The sequence below is a fragment of the Trichomycterus rosablanca genome, chromosome 7 (genome assembly GCF_030014385.1).
Source record: "Trichomycterus rosablanca isolate fTriRos1 chromosome 7, fTriRos1.hap1, whole genome shotgun sequence".
Lineage (NCBI taxonomy): Eukaryota > Metazoa > Chordata > Actinopteri > Siluriformes > Trichomycteridae > Trichomycterus > Trichomycterus rosablanca.
Window position 1 is genome coordinate 25,324,590 of NC_085994.1, and position 16,919 is coordinate 25,341,508.

Consider the following 16,919-nt stretch of genomic DNA (forward strand, 5'->3'; position numbering starts at 1 on the left):
GGCAGTGCGTGCACTCAGCGTGTCGCCAGACTTTGCTCTTTAGTTGTTATTAATCTACTGTTCTTCAGTTGTTGCCCTTCATTCTGCCAGGCGAAAACAGGGTCTCTCCTCCATCTCTCACTGAAACATCTTCAACAAACGCTGCATCCACAAAGCTCTCAGCACAGTGGAGGATCCGCCACATCCATCGCATGGACTTTTTACTTTCCTGCCATCTGGGAGAAGGTACCACAGCATCCGCACAAACACAACTAGACTGTGCAGCAGCTTCATACCACAAGCCGTCAGACACCTGAACTCAAGTCTAAATTGATGGACACGCACACACACACACACACACATATGATAGACTCTGACACACACACGCACATGCACACAGAATACACACACCCGTACATATGCACTGGCACTCACTCACACAATGACAACACACGACCACACACACGATCAACACAGTTTGTTCGCTGGACTCTGACAACTTAAATACATACAACTACTGTATTGTACTACTGTGACTGTATTACTTGCATCTTTGCACAATATTGCAATTTGCACATGTTTGCACCTTACTCCTTTTATATCGCTGCTGCTATAACAAATCCTACACTGCTAACTGCATTTCAGAATAGATTTTCTTCCTCACCCACCATTTACTCAGTGACCAACAGTCACCAACATTTTCTCTAGTCTTGTCTCCATTAATGACTTTTTAGAACAATCTCTGCCAAACAAAATGGATGAGCTGCGACTGTGAACCACAACACGTGGGTGGATGGCGGAGTGTAACATTCTGACATAGCTGAATTGCTACATCCCCGACAGCGCGGTGGAGCTGGATGGACGAAGCATGTTCAGAGCGGACAGAGTGGCAGTATTCTCCGGTAGGAATCGAGGAGAAGGTCTGTGCATTCATGTAAATAAATCAAGGGACTCCACTGTAACTGAAAGTCATTGATCTGCCAATCTAGAGCCATCATCTCCTCTCTATGGCTTTCCTGACACTGATTGGGGCATTTGAAAAAGTTAAAAAGTGTTTCTTCAGCAGCTGTTTCTAATCATTCATTATTTATTCTTTGACTAAAAATGATTCGTGTTAATGTATTTGATACACAGGTTGTGTAAGGTTACAGTCATTATCACTAACAGCACAAATAAAAGAAATAGTAAACACTGTAAAATCAAAGATGATTACATTTTTAATAAATTAGGTGTGTGTGTATGTGTGTGTGTGGTGGGGGGGATTAAAATCATTTGACTAAAATAATGAAAAATAAACAAATGGTGAAATTTAGACGTCCATATTTGGTAACTTGAATGTACACCATCACCACGGTTACGCTGCAGCACTGAGACCTTCTGCCTTTGTGACATCATTTTGTTCTATGAGAGCTCAGTTTTGTTGAACCTTCAGTGCTTGTACATCAAGGGCAGCTGAGAGAAAGTGGAGGAAATCTAAGCTCAGTGTTGATCTCCACTCCTACCACGATCTGCTGTCCAGGTTCTCATCCGACGTGACTGCTGCAAAAACATCTTTTTACAAAGCCAAGCTTGAACAATCTGCTGCTGACCCAAGTAAGCTTCATGATATCTTTTCGTCACTTCTGAACTCTCCTCCTCCTCCCCCATCTTACCTACACTACCGACACTAGACACTACAGATATTAACAACTACAGACCTGTCTCACTCCTCTCTTTTCTATCCAAAATTCTTGAACGTGCTGTCTATAACAAACTATCTGCCTTTCTTACTTAGAATGACCTCCACGATCCATACCAGTCTGGCTTCAAGGCAGCGCATTCTACGGAAACAGCACTTGTAGCTGTTACTGAGAAGCTTCATGCAGCCAAAGCAGCCAAACTGTCATCTGTCCTTGTTCTTCTTGACCTCTCTGCAGCCTTCGACACAGTGAATCACAGCATTCTCTTGTCCACTCTCTCCAACCTTGGAGTAACAGGTTCAGCATGGCAATGGATGGCCTCCTACCTCGAAGGGTGCTCTTACCAAGTGTCATGGAGAGGATCCATATCTCCTCCATGCACTCTCTCAACCGGTGTTCCTCAGGGCTCTGTACTTGGCCCACTTCTTTTCTCTATCTACACCCGCTCTCTGGGTAAGGTCATAGCCTCCCATGGCTTCCACTCCTATGCAGATGACACTCAGCTCGTTCTGTCATTTCCTCCTTCAGACACACAAGTCTCAGCTCACATCTCAGCATGTCTGCGAGATATCTCACAATGGATGTCAGCTCATCATCTAAAACTTAATCCCAGCAAGACAGAGATGTTGCTCATTCCCGAAGATCAATCTCCAACCCAGGACCTAGTCATTTCTCTTGATGACTCCCAGATCAGACCATCTGGTAAGAAGCCTTGGTGTTGTCCTGGATAACCAGCTGACCGTCTCTCCTTATATAGCCAACATGACAAGATCGTGCCGGTTCCTCCTCTACAACATCAGGAAGATTCGGCCATTTCTCTCCAGGGAAGCTACCCAGATTCTGGTCCAATCACTTGTAATCTCACGGTTGGACTACTGCAACTTCCTCCTGGCAGGAGCTCCCATGTCCACTGTTAAACCCTTGCAGCTCATTCAAAATGCAGCTGCTCGTCTGGTTTTTAACCAGCCCAAACACTGCCACCCCGCTGCTGCGTTCTCTTCACTGGCTTCCTGTAGCTGAACGCATTCAGTTTAAAACACTGATGCTCGCCTACAAAGCCAAAAATGGACCAGCCCCAAGCTACCTTTGCGGTCTAATCAAACCCCGCTCTGTACAACGCAACCTCCGAGCCACTAGTCTCGCTCGACTTGAGCCTCCACCCAGGACTAAAGGAAGACAAGCATCAAGGCCATTCTCTGTTCTAGCACCCAGGTGGTGGAATGAACTTCCTCTGTCTGTCCGAACATCTGAGTCTCTTGCTGTCTTTAAAAAACGATTAAAAACCCACCTTTTTACTAAGCACTTAAGCTGACAAAAAAAAAAAAAAACACTTTGGTTTTAACGGGTTTCAGCAGATTTGTGTTCTTCGACTGTTGTTTACTAAAACTTGAGAAACGAAATGTTTACTATGGAAGCACTTCTGTAAGTTGCTCTGGATAAGAGCGTCTGCTAAATGCAGAAAATGTAAATGTAAATTTCTTATCATGGCTGCTGAACAAGAGAGACGTGCTACCGACCGCCCTTCTCTAATGCGATGCTTTTTGTGTAGTCTATGTCTGTGCTGGCCGTTTGGTCGAGTTCGTTCTCAGACGTCTTTTCAGGACGTCTGTGGTGGCGAGACCGAACCGGAGGGCAGTGTGGATACAGACAACCAGATAGTTATGGAGGGATACTTGTTCAAGAGGGCCAGTAATGTCTTTAAAACATGGAACAGGTTTGTAGAGAGCTAGAACACATGATGAGCAATCATTTAGGTACAAATGATTGGACAGCTGAATGAATGGCTAATCAAACACCTCTAATCATCATAGCAATCATTTCCTAAATATTGTACATTTTACTGACTGATCAACGGCATGTTAAATCAGAATACACAACGATTCAACTCTGAATGATTTAATATGAAGCTCATTTATTTCATTGTATTAGTTACAAGTGAAAGCTTGCAGAATTTCAGTACTATGCTGAAGTTTTATGTTTATGATTCCTTTTGTTTCTGATTCTTGCCTTCAGGCGCTGGTTCCTGATTCAGAACAACCAGCTCATGTACAAGAAGAAATCTGGGGTTAGTTTTGTCGTTTGCTAAAGTTTGAGTTGTTTTGCTTGTGCTTTGATTTACAACTGGAATATTAGAGGTAAAGAAATATTTGAGAAACCTTTTGTGCCCCCAGCAGAACCCCACGGTGGTCATGGACGATCTACGCCTGTGCACGGCCAAACACTACAAGAGCATTGGACGCCGTTGCTGCTTCCAGGTGGTTTCACCTACAAAGTAAGTCCAGTGTATCATCAGGCATGAAAATTCATTTGACAAGCTGAAGGGCGTGGCTGTGCAAAAGTTCTGCTAAAGAAACATGAAGAATTATATTAAAATGCAAAATAGCATTGAATGTAACCGCCACTCTGCCTATTGACTATCGATTCCAACCCCATGCTAATCATGTCTGCTCAAATATCAGCCTGGCAAGAAGAACGGTCTCCCTGTAGAGGTAGCGTTGATGCTGATGGTGTCCGAGCCACCTCGCTGTGAACACGTCCTGGAGCTTCTTGAATGGTTCGACACGCCCGACTCCCTCCCTCCTGAACGTCTGGCTCAGGTCATCATGTGGCAGGTGGTTCTGGCCGCCCGTCACTGCCGTGATGGCGGGGTTCTCCACCGGGATATCAAGGAGCAGAGCGTTCTGGTCAGTTTTGACATGTTAGAGGTCAAGCTTATCAACTTTGGCTGTGGGGACTTGCTCAAATCGATCCCCTACAGACGTTTTGCAGGTAATTAATTGTACCTCGGAGGTCAGTAGCTACAAAACACAGTGATGAGAGCGATTGCATAGGAAAGCCGTGTGTGTGAACCGTATCTCTTCTTTTTTATTCAGGCACCATGCTATATGCCCCACCTGAATGGATCGAGGAAGGTAAGTATCATGGTTGCGCTGCAACGGTGTGGAGCCTGGGCGTCCTTTTGTTCGTTCTAGTGTGTGGAGAGCTGCCATTCTGGAATGAGAGGGAGATCGCTGCTGGACACCTGATCTTCAAAGCTGGTGTGTCTGAGGGTAAGAAAATGCAGGACATTCACATGAATGCGTGCACACATCAAAAAGTGCATGTAAACATTTTTTATTTATTTAAATGATGTTCAATAGTTTCTATTACAATGTTGTAATGAACCGATCACTGCATGCACAGCCTGCCATCACCTGATCACAAGGTGCCTGACGAAGGATCCGAATAAGCGACCCAGCCTCGAGATGATCCTGAAGCACAACTTGTTTCCAGAGATCCTTAGGAACTAAGCCCAGGTCAGTCAGAACGAATAAGTGAAGATTTAGCTGAGAGTCTGTGTTAGCATATAGGCCAGATCACATGTTGCAATGAATCATTGTTACATTTTGCTACTAACATTGAAGACACTAGGTTATTCATTGGTGTGTAAAGAACTTTTAACCAAATAAAATCATACTTTCTTTTATAGCTACAGCAATTCCTCATGTCAAACAGCTTTTTTTTTTTTTTTACCCTACAGGCACCTGTATGGGTTTTTAGCAGACGGATCATGGGTAAGCGTATCTGGGACTAAGCAGTGACTAAATGTGTATGAACAAAACTGTCCACTGTTTGCTTTCATGTAATGTCAAAGTAGTCTGAGAGCATGAAACACCAGAAAACACAACAGTATTGATGGAGATCAGCAACATTTTGTGGATCAGCTTGACGAGTCAGTCGACTGTTTAATACTGTAATAAAGTTTTCCAAGCTGCTTTTCATCCAGTTCCCCCCTTAGATAACTATTAGCTTAACATCCCCTTAACACATGATGGAAATCAATCTCACATTATGTTTTCACCACCACAGCACAGGTCTGCTACAAGAACAGATCCAGAGGTTTTTAACTGAGGGGTCAGATCACCGACATTATTCCACAGCACAGTGTACATACCACGCCGGATCAGAAAGGGGAGTGCTGGAGAGAGGAGCTTAGAAAATAGTTCTTCTCAAAATGATCAACGTCACCTTATTTTAAACATGCTTTCAATCTGGAGACTAAGCTGTTCTTCCTAAAACATGCATTTAACATCAGTGATTGATATGGGTGTGTGTTCTGGGTACTTGTCTTGTAGAAAGCCCCCAACAATTAACAAGTCTAACCTACTGGAAGAAGCAACCAGATTCGGGCCTAAGCACCTTGATACCTGGCAGAAGATGAAACGTTTTAGTCACCACAACAATCTACGGTGGGTGTCTGGGAATGGATTCTGCAGACTTTTAACACATGTGTATTGTGCCTTGATTGCAGTTGATGGTAATTTAACTGTCAGCATATTGTTTTGTGTCCCCACTATCTACAGATCAACGACCACGTCTGTCGTCTGTCTCTTTTGTCCTGAAAGCACTTTGACCTTCTCTGTGGTGGTTTATGAGACGAGATTAAACAAAAGCAATAAAATATTAAAAAGAACTGTGTTTGTGTAGGTGTGTGTATTTTCTTTACTCACTTTATGATTTGCATAACACAAGAGAGCACACTTTATGAAAAACTGATTCAGAAATGTAGCTGAATCCTAAACAAGTTTGGAATGACCTTATCTTGCAGCTGTATTTTTGTACAGATGAGGATGTATGGGTATCAAAAGAAATGATCCTTTAACATGGACATATTTTGCCCAGCAACAATCGAGGAAACCAGACTTCACCTAAATCACTAAAGTAAACTTGACCTAAACCAGAGGGTCTAATGTCTCATGTAACAAAAAGCTTTTGACTGAACTGATTTTGTTCATTAAAACATGTTGCATGTTACATTTTCTGACATTTCAATATTTAAAACACAACATAAAGGCACTGATCTCCTAAACTGTAGTCCAGCGTTCATCAACAGGAACCCTTCCCTTTTTAATAAAAGAGCAAATCACGATTGTTTAGAACGCTTACACTGGCACTACTTATGTCTGTCCAAAGACCTCTCGCTGTTCTGTACAGGCTGAATGACAGAAACACAAATGAACACGCAACTGTCCACATAAATGATCAAATATTAGAAACTGAATCTTTATCAATGAATAATTAATAAAGAATTATTCATGTTCAATCAAGCAAAGTACTGTTTAACCTGCTTAAATAAATGTCAATGAATACACTAAATTTATGCATAAACATTAATCTGAAAGTATATATGATTGTTTAAATGTATATTTTGTTTCAATTTATGTTCTAAAACTATATTTTCTTGTCCGTTGCCTCAGGGCAACATTATGCAATTGGTCTGCTTTTTAGAGCAACATTATCCAAAATGATGGAGATTCTCTGAGATGCAAAATGATGACAATAGTTCATCAAATCTATTAATACCTACAGAAAATGGACTCGGGAACATTCTAAGGTTGAAAGGAGCCTGCTTGAGCAGTTAGGGTCATTCCTTCAGACAGTGAGGACAATGAGCTTGAGGGTAGGGACAGTGAGGATTAGTGGACCACAGAATCAGGTTTAAGGGGAAATTGGAAAGTCAGGAGTCAGTCAGTACACAGCAGTATATGTGTAATGATAATATTTAGGGTGGCACAAGTATTCTTTTAGTACCTACTCTGACTCAACAGGGCATTCACAATGCACTGTGTGTTGCAACAAATTACCAGGCAGCAGCATGATGTGTGATAAAGAACTAAAGAAAACAGGGTCTTTTTTGAGAGAAATACATTTCTCCAATAATTGGAGAAATGGTATGATAACTGCTTGGTGACACTGCTAAGTGATAACACTGGAGCACACGTGGCCATTGAGGTTAAGAGGTGGGATGGCAAGCAAAAGCTGATGACCAAAGTCTACTGGCCTGCTGTTGTCAAGGTGTATAATCAGGATAGTCAGATCTGCTTGATTCACTGATTGCACTGTACCAGATCAAAATCAGGTCCAAAAAGTGGTCCCAACAGCTGGTGTTCCACATACAATCTTGGTGACTTTCTGGCTGCTCTACAGTAGAGATTGTGGCAGCAGTGGCATGAAGGCCTTTGTAAAAGTGGCAAAAGTAAGAAAGGGCCGTCAAGTTCCACAATTGTTGGTGAATATGAGGCAAAGAAAATAAGAAGACCCACTGCAACCACTCCAATCTCATATCTGCGTCTGGACTCTACAGCACACTTGGGAGATGCAAGCTATCAGGATGCAAAAACACACCAAAAGCCATGTGCTGGAAATGTAATGCCCACCTTTGTTTTACAACCGCCAAAAACTTCCACACAGAAAGTGGAGTTGTTTACATCAAAAGGTAAAAAACAAAGAACATTGGAGGAATTTAGGGAAACCCCTAGGTGGCGCCATAACCTCAATTTTTTAAAGTATACTGAGGAACAAATAAATTTATACTTTCAGTTGAACACTTCCCAAACATCTTCTTTGGTTAAATGGGATGCGTTTAAAGCATTTATCAGAGGGCAAATATTGAGTTACACTAGCTACAAATCCAAAGCGTTCAGAAGGAGGTTGATTCAACTAGAACAAGATTTTAAAGCACTAGAAGATGACCTGCAAATAGATAACAGTCCAGAACATCAGCAAGGTCTTGCACTCTTAAAGGCTCAATATGAGGAATTGATGGCAAATAAGGCCTTAGTTAGTATAAACAGATTGAAACAAACATATTATGATCAAGTGGAGAAAGCTGGAAAATTATTGGCTTGGCGAATTAAATCTCTACAAAATGAAAAAGCAATATCTGAAATAAGGAATAATGCAGGGGTCAATACAACAAATCCTCAAGAAATTAAAAACACATTTAAAACACATTATGAAAATCTTATATATAAGATTCTATATAAATCTATATAAATCGGAACTTCAAACTGATACCGATTTACAAGAAACATTCCTAAATAAGCTTAGTTTCCCCACTCTTACACAAGAAAATAAGGAATTTCTCGACAGCCCGATAGAGTTGTCAGAATTATATTAAGCTCTCGTACTTATGAAGAGTGGAAAGGCACCTGGTCCTGATGGGATACCTGCAGATTTTTATAAAACCTTTAAAGACAAGCTTATGCCGCCATTTTTGGAGATGCTGCAGGAGGCAGTTGATACAGGTGACCTCCCCCAGTCTATGTACAGTATAAGGCTCTTATTACAGTCATCCTAAAGCCTGGTAAGCAGCCTAATAGGTGCGAATCATATAGACCTAGATCGCTGCTCAACTCAGATACAAAACTGATAGCTAAAGTATTACATTTTCAGCATTTAGCAGACACTTTTATCCAAAGCGACTTCCACAATGAGCAGAACACGATGAGGGTTAAGGGCCTTGCTCAGGGACCCAACAGTGGCAACTTGGTGGTGGCAGGGCTTGAACCCGCAGCCTTCTGTTTACTAGTCCAGTACCTTAACCACCGAGCTATCACTGACCCCATTAGCATTAAGATTGGAAAAATTCTTACCAGATTTGGTGCATGTAGATCAAAATGTATTTATTAAAGGTAGACAAGCTTTTCATGATATGAGAAGAGTACTAAATACTGGTGCTGGTCATAAAATAAGAATATCATGAAAAAGTTGATTTATTTCAGTAATTCCATTCAAAAAGTGAAACTTGTATATTATATTCATTCATTACACACAGACTGATATATTTCAAATGTTTATTTCTTTTAATGTTGATGATTATAACTGACAACTAATGAAAACCCCAAATTCAGTATCTCAGAAAATTAGAATATTGTGACAAGGTACAATACTGAAGACACCTGGTGCCACACTCTAATCAGCTAATTAACTCAAAACACCTGCAAAGGCCTTTAAATGGTCTCTCAGTCTAGTTCTGTAGGCTACACAATCATGAGGAAGACTGCTGACTTGACAGTTGTCCAAAAGACGACCATTGACACCTTGCACAAGGAGGGCAAGACACAAAAGGTCATTGCTAAAGAGGCTGGCTGTTCACAGAGCTCTGTGTCCAAGCACATTAATAGAGAGGCGAAGGGAAGGAAAAGATGTGGTAAAAAAAAGTGTACAAGCAATAGGGATAACCGCACCCTGGAGAGGATTGTGAAACAAAACCCATTCAAAAATGTGGGGGAGATTCACAGAGTGGACTGCAGCTGGAGTCAGTGCTTAAGGACCCTATTCTTAATTGGCCAGCAAACTCGCCTGACCTTAACCCTTAACCTAAAGAGGAAGATGCGATACGCCAGACCCAACAATTCAGAAGAGCTGAAGGCCACTATCAGAGCAACCTGGGCTCTCATAACACCTGAGCAGTGCCACAGACTGATGGACTCCATGCCACGCCGCATTGCTGCAGTAATCCAGGCAAAAGGAGCCCCAACTAAGTATTGAGTGCTGTACATGCTCATACTTTTCATGTTCATACTTTTCAGTTGGCCAACATTTCTAAAAATCCTTTTTTTGTATTGGTCTTAAGTAATATTCTAATTTTCAGTTATAATCATCAACATTAAAAGAAATAAACATTTGAAATATATCAGTCTGTGTGTAATGAATGAATATAATATACAAGTTTCACTTTTTGAATGGAATTACTGAAATAAATCAACTTTTTCATGATATTCTAATTTTATGACCAGCACCAGTATATTGCATATGGAAAAAGGTAACCCAGACGTGGCCATTCTCTCCCTGGACACTGAAAAAGCTTTTGACAGGGTGGAATGGCCATATTTATTTGAAGTATTGCATAGATTCGGTTTTGGAGCGTATTTTATAAATTGGATTCGACTTTTGTATCGGAAGCCGGTTGCTGTAGTATTGACAAATAATATTATATCTGGGAAATCGTATTTCCCTGTATGCAGAAGATGTTATTTTATTCATGACAAACTTAGCCCAATCTCTGCCTTCTCTAGTAAATATTCTGGGTCTTTTTGGAAGTTTTTCAGGATATAAAGTTAACAGCAACAAATCAAACATTCTATATTTAAAAGAGTCAGAGAGGAACAATCCACCCTCTTACTCCCCCTTTCAGAACTCACCACATGGTTTTTTTTATCTCTTTCAATATATTCCACTAAATCCACCATCTTATTTATTTAACAAACTAAAGAAGAATATCACAAAATTCATATGGAATAATAGGCGGCCAAGACTTTGACTCACCCTATTGTATCTCCCTTATGACAGGGGAGGACTTCAAATCCCAAATTTCTGTTGGTATTACTGGGCAGCACAGATTAGGGCAGCTATGTGTTGGTTCTTAGAGAATCCCTCAATTCCAATGGTTGTAATAGAAAGATTAACTACTTCAGAGTTGCCACTTCATCTTTATCTTTACTCAAAACCGTTGGAGAATTTACTGAACGATACCCATAACCCTTTTGTTAGAAACACCATTAAGGTTTGGTATGAAGTTCAGGAACATTTGGGCACTACAAGTAGTTTGTCAGCGTTTACACCAATTTGGGTGTTCCCTCCTGCCAGAAATGATCCTGGATTTAAGCTTTGGGCGAATAAGGGATTAAGTAAAGTGATGGATCTATATGACGAAAATAACTTGCTCTATACATTTGAAGAAATTGGCAAGAAATTTCGTATTCCCACAAAACATTTTTTTAAATATCTACAAGTTAGAAGTTATATCCTAGCCTCGCAGATAAAGCCTGATAATAAACCTGCACTGTCTTTACTGGAATATTCCTCTGGCAAGGGTCAGATATCTTATATATATACTATTTTAAATAATAACTGTAACGAATCATCAGAGAAGAAAAAAAAATAGCTTGGCAGACAGACCTGAAGGTAGATATTACTAATGAAGAATGGAAAAAGGTGTGTCATGATTCACAGTGTCACTCTATAAATTCTAGACTCATACTGATACAGTACAAGTGGATTATGCGAGTATATTATTGTCCTTCTCTGTTGCACAAGTTTAATGACAATAACCCGGATACATGTAGTAAGTGTGATGTGGAGGTAGGAACATTATTTCACTGTTTGTGGGAATGTAGTTATATTAACAATTTTTGGAAGAGTGTAATAGAAATTATATCATTAATTACCTCCATCAAGTTGCCCCTCTGCCCAAAATTATGTATTCTGGGTTTATTCCCAGAAAATACAACAATATCGAGTGTGAACAATAAACTGATCAATATATCAATCCATGCAAAACACATTATATCTTGTAAGTGGAAAAATATGGAACCACCAACAGTGGGTCAGTGGTTGAAATCTCTCTCTTAGTGTATGGCCATGGAAAAACTGACATTTGCAAAGAAAAAGAAGTTTTGTCAATTTTGAAAGATCTGGAGGAAATTTTTATCAAGGAGTCAATTAGAGAGTTCCTGAATAGTTAATATACAGCGTATCACAAAAGTGAGTACACCCCTCACATTTCTGCAAATATTTTATTATATCTTTTCATGGGACAACACTATAGAAATAAAACTTGGATATAACTTAGAGTAGTCAGTGTACAACTTGTATAGCAGTGTAGATTTAATGTCTTCTGAAAATAACTCAACACACAGCCATTAATGTCTAAATGGCTGGCAACATAAGTGAGTACACCCCACAGTGAACATGTCCAAATTGTGCCCAAAGTGTCAATATTTTGTGTGACCACCATTATTATCCAGCACTGCCTTAACCCTACTGGGCATGGAATTCACCAGAGCTGCACAGGTTGCTACTGGAATCCTCTTCCACTCCTCCATGATGACATCACGGAGCTGGTGGATGTTAGACACCTTGAACTCCTCCACCTTCCACTTGAGGATGCGCCACAGGTGCTCAATTGGGTTTAGTCCATCACCTTTACCTTCAGCTTCCTCAGCAAGGCAGTTGTCATCTTGGAGGTTGTGTTTGGGGTCGTTATCCTGTTGGAAAACTGCCATGAGGCCCAGTTTTCGAAGGGAGGGGATCATGCTCTGTTTCAGAATGTCACAGTACATGTTGGAATTCATGTTTCCCTCAATGAACTGCAGCTCCCCAGTGCCGGAAACACTCAGGCAGCCCAAGACCATGATGCTACCACCACCATGCTTGACTGTAGGCAAGATACAGTTGTCTTGGTACTTCTCACCAGGGCGCCGCCACACATGCTGGACACCATCTGAGCCAAACAAGTTTATCTTGGTCTCGTCAGACCACAGGGAATTCCAGTAATCCATGTTCTTGGACTGCTTGTCTTCAGCAAACTGTTTGCGGGCTTTCTTGTGCGTCAGCTTCCTTCTGGGATGACAACCATGCAGACCGAGTTGATGCAGTGTGCGGCGTATGGTCTGAGCACTGACAGGCTGACCTCCCACGTCTTCAACCTCTGCAGCAATGCTGGCAGCACTCATGTGTCTATTTTTAAAAGCCAACCTCTGGATATGATGCCGAACACGTGGACTCAACTTCTTTGGTCGACCCTGGCGAAGCCTGTTCCGAGTGGAACCTGTCCTGGAAAACCGCTGCATGACCTTGGCCACCATGCTGTAGCTCAGTTTCAGGGTGTTAGCAATCTTCTTATAGCCCAGGCCATCTTTGTGGAGAGCAACAATTCTATTTCTCACATCCTCAGAGAGTTCTTTGCCATGAGGTGCCATGTTGAATATCCAGTGGCCAGTATGAGAGAATTGTACCCAAAACACCAAATTTAACAGCCCTGTTCCCCATTTACACCTGGGACCTTGACACATGACACCAGGGAGGGATAACGACACATTTGGGCACAATTTGGACATGTTCACTGTGGGGTGTACTCACTTATGTTGCCAGCCATTTAGACATTAATGGCTGTGTGTTGAGTTATTTTCAGAAGACAGTAAATCTACACTGCTATACAAGCTGTACACTGACTACTCTAAGTTATATCCAAGTTTCATTTCTATAGTGTTGTCCCATGAAAAGATATAATAAAATATTTGCAGAAATGTGAGGGGTGTACTCACTTTTGTGATACACTGTATGATAGAATGCTATTTGATTTTGATGCTGTTGTAAAACCACATCTTTTTGTAGATCACTGCATTTTTTTATGTTATTGTTCTATTGTATGTGTGTATGTAGGTGTATAAGTATGTATAATATCAATGTGTGATGTTATGTTAAAAAAGCAATACAAATAATTATAAAAAAAATAACATAAATGGTGGAAAAGCCCTCAAGTTTGCTGCTAATTATAAAGTTCTCTATATGGATGTATAAGATATACACTGCCTGGTCAAAAAAAAGGTCACACACTCTAATATTTCGTTGGAGCGCCTTTAGCTTTGATTACGGCACACATTCGCTGTGGCATCGTTTCCACAAGCTTCTGCAATGTCACAACATTTATTTCTGTCCAGAGTTGCATTAATGTTTCCCCAAGATCTTGTATTGATGATGGGAGATTTGGACCACTGCACAAAGTCTTCTCCAGCACATTCCAAAGATTCTCAATGGGGTTCAGGTCTGGACTCTGTGGTGGCCAATCCATGTGTGAAAATGATGTCTCGTGCTCCCTGAACCACTCTTTCACAATTTGAGCCTGATGAATCCTGGCATTGTCATCTTGGAATATGCCCGTGCCATCAGGGAAGAAAAAATCCATTGATGGAAAAACCGGGTCGTTCAGTATATTCAGGTAGTCAGCTGACCTCATTGCTGAACCTAGACCTGACCAACTGCAGCAACCCCAGATAAGATAAGATAAGATAAGATAAGATAAGATAAGATAAGATAAGATAAGATAAGATAAGATAAGATAAGATAAGATAAGATAAGATAAGATAAGATAAGATAAGATAAGACTTTATTGATCCCGAAGGAAATTGCAGTTCATAGCACTGCCTCCACAGGCTTGTACGGTAGGCACTAGGCATGATGGGTGCATCACTTCAGCCGCCCCTTCTTCTTACCCTGATGCGCCCATCTCTCTGGAACAGGGTGAATCTGGACTCATCAGACCACATGACCTTCTTCCATTGCTCCAGAGCCCAATTTTTATGCTCCCTAGCAAATTGAAGCCATTTTTGCTGGTTAGCCTCACTGACAAGTGGTTTTCTTAAGGCTACACAGCTGTTTAGTCCCAATCCCTTGAGTTCCCTTCGCATTGTGCGTGTGGAAATGCTCTTACTTTCACTATTAAACATATCCCCGAGTTCTACTGTAGTTTTTCTACCGTTTGATTTCATTAAACGTTTAAGTGATCGCCGATCACGATCATTCTAAATTTTTTTTCGACCACATTCCTTCCTCGAAGATGATGTTTCCCCACTGTCCTTCCACTTTTTAATAATGCGTTGGACAGTTCTTAACCAGATTTTAGTATTTTCAGCAATCTCCTTAGATGTTTTCTCTGCTTGATGCATGCCAATAATTTGACCCTTCTGAAACAGAGTAACTTTTCCACGACCACGACATGGTTGTTTAACAAATGAGAAGTTACTCACTGCATCAGTTAGTGTTAAATAACTTGTTGCCAGCTGAAACATAATCACCCATGCAGTAATTATCCAATGGGAGGCTCTTACCTATTTGCTTAGTTAAATCCAGGTGGTGACCTTTTTTTGGCCAGGCAGTGTATAACTTAGCCAAAAACATACCATTAGAATTGTACAGTTAAAGAGACAATGTGATTGGTCAGTATTACTGTCATTTAAAATTGGTCTCTCATAGAGAAACTATTATCAAGCCCATTGAAATTTATAAGTGTCCTGACTTTTTTCTACCAGCAGAGGGCGACAGTGGGGCTTCTTTAATCAAATTTTTCATATTCCAACAAAAATTTAACAGGTATGAAGGATTTATTTGCACTGATTTGTATATGTTTAATTGTTTATTGTTAGATTATAAAATTTGAATAAAATTAGAACTGATCACTTTCAGCTCTCTGGCTGGGAGTCGATGGCTGTTAAGGGAGGAGCTGGAGCAGTTACTAGTGGAGAATATCTCCGACCATGACATAGGAAAAAAACAGATGTTTACACACCAATTACTTCAAAGCACGTTCAAAAGAATCAGTACTATGGTATGATATCCTAGTTTAATTTCTGGACTATATCAAGAAATAATGCTAAGGTTTGAGTTTCTAAATTAATTGAAACTTCAGTTTCTACTGTTTCACATTGGAACCAAAAAGTCTCCAAAGAACCCCTGCTGTATTGAAAGCCCAACAGCTACATCATTTCCCAAAAGCACCAGAAGAGGGTACTGTTATGAGGTCTGATTAAATGAGTTTTCCTACCTCTGGGTATGTGTGTACACAGTATGCTCGGTTCATCTAGCTGATGGAGAGGCTCTTGTCTCAACCCTACTTTTCCATGGAAGAGGAGTTTGTGCAGCTGTATCGGCGAAAACTGGAGGTTCAGTCCAGCAAGCAGGAGATTCCCGCTCTCCAGCACAGTGAGGACGGAGTGGCCTTCAGCCAGGCTGATGGTATGACACCAAAGGAACTTTTCAGTTACACTGATCAGCCATAACATTAAAACCTTGTTTCTACACTCACTGTCCATTTTATCAGCTTCACTTACCGTATAGAAGCACTTTGTAGTGCTACAATTACTGACTGTAGTTCATTTGTTTTTCTGCATACCTTTTTAGCCTGCTTTCACCCTGTTCTTCAATGGTCAGGACCCCCACAGGACCACCACAGAGCAGGTATTATTTGGGTGGTGGATCATTCTCAGCACTGCAGTGACAATAACATGGTGGTGGTGTGTTAGTGTGTGTTGTGCTGGTATGAGTGGATCAGACACAGCAGCACTGCTGATTTTTAAATGTCCACTTACTGTCCACTCCGTGTCCACTCACTGTCCACTCTATTAGACACTCCTACCTAGTTGGTCCACCTTGTTTAAAAACTCCAGCAGCGCTGCTGTGTCTTATTCATTCATACCAGCACAACACACACTAACACACCACCACCATGTCAGTGTCACTGCAGTGCTGAGAATGATCCACCACCCAAATAATACCTGCTCTGTAGTGCTCCTGGGAGAGTCCTGACCGTTGAATAACAGCATGAAAGGGGGCTAACAAAGCATGCAGAGAAACAGATGGACTACAGTCAGTAATTGTAGAATTACAAAGTGCTTCTATATGGTAAGTGGAGCTGATAAAATAAATAGTGTGTGTAGAAACAAGGAGGTGGTTTTAATGTTATGGCAGATCGGTGTATATTAGTGCTTTGTAGCTTGTCTGCACACACACACACACACACACACACACACCCACCACAGTAGTAGACATCCTTACCAAAGCCAGTGCATTATGGAAGCAACAATACCAAATCATGTTCATACCCTGGGCCATTATGGGATTACAGGAAATGAACGTGCAGTTAGGACTGCTAAAAGCGCT

General features: G+C 41.0%; 1 long non-coding RNA gene across 1 annotated transcript; it reads left to right on the forward strand.

Annotated features, from left to right (window-relative positions):
• Positions 1–4,575: 4,575 nt before the first annotated feature.
• Positions 4,576–6,091, forward strand: LOC134317821 (uncharacterized). The gene is made up of 4 exons (XR_010013277.1): positions 4,576–4,708; positions 4,842–4,954; positions 5,774–5,887; positions 6,002–6,091. It is a non-coding gene; the product is annotated as an uncharacterized LOC134317821 (long non-coding RNA).
• Positions 6,092–16,919: the final 10,828 nt, after the last annotated feature.